The 863-nt window shown below is 43.2% G+C and overlaps 1 protein-coding gene across 1 annotated transcript in view; it reads right to left on the bottom strand.

The window, feature by feature from the left end:
• LOXL2 (lysyl oxidase-like 2) overlaps positions 1-863 on the bottom strand; it is a 35,223-nt gene that overhangs the window by 31,572 nt on the left and 2,788 nt on the right. The gene's annotated exons all lie outside the window — the stretch shown is intronic.

Here is an 863-nt window from a genome sequence, read left to right as displayed (position 1 = left end):
GAACCGCTAGAGCATCTGAACAGGACAGATGTTAGCTGAGTTACCACAAAAACTTCCCAACCTGAAAAGACGAAGGGAAAAACACCCTTTTTTTCAACTATTTTTTGTAAGAGCTCAGCCCAACTTCTCTAGAACTCAGCATTCCCCCCCAGCTCTTTATTCTGCAGAAATCTAACAAGTCCACTGGAAGGCGATTCAAACGTTTTGCTTCTATCATTTCCCCATGAGTCTCAAGCTCAGCCTAACTGCTGAACTCGAGCACAAGCCAGAACCTTTCCCCCAGAGACCAGCCCACGTTTTCCTCTCTTCAATTCCCTTCGTCACTTCTAGTACTAATCCCCCATTCCCGCAAATATTTCCATACAATTATCATGGCTATTTCATCATTGTTTAGCTAAACTGTGCAAAAATATATTTTTTCTTATAAATCCACCCATTTCAAGCCATGGTTGTAAGCCCTGTTCACCTCCTGCTGACCTCCCTGTTGCACCAGAGACCTCCAGTACCAACAGGGAGGCATCAGGGGAAAGAAAAGTCAGTAATTTAGTGCTATGAACCAACAAAGTCACCCAGCTATGTGTACAGCACACATCCTGCCTCTCTAAATTAATTCTCAGAAATATAATAAAGCAGTTTTCAGATCTGAAAATTGCAGAGCAGGAGCAATACATTTTCTCCTTAGTTATTCTTGTGCTATATATATAAAAAAATCTTCCAAATTCTTAACACACACAGAACCCTCTTGGAATCTGACAGTTGCATCTTTAGCCGGCATTTAGGGGCAGCGTCAAGAGTTTGCTTTAACCACAGCGCGCACCTGGGATAACCTATCGTGTGGGGCAGCAGACAGCCCTGTCTGCAGA

Source organism: Apaloderma vittatum, unplaced genomic scaffold (assembly GCF_000703405.1).
Source record: "Apaloderma vittatum isolate BGI_N311 unplaced genomic scaffold, ASM70340v1 scaffold1861, whole genome shotgun sequence".
Taxonomy (NCBI): Eukaryota; Metazoa; Chordata; class Aves; order Trogoniformes; family Trogonidae; genus Apaloderma; species Apaloderma vittatum.
The sequence above is the reverse complement of the archived record's forward strand: the minus strand, read 5'-3'. Positions and strand labels throughout refer to the sequence as shown.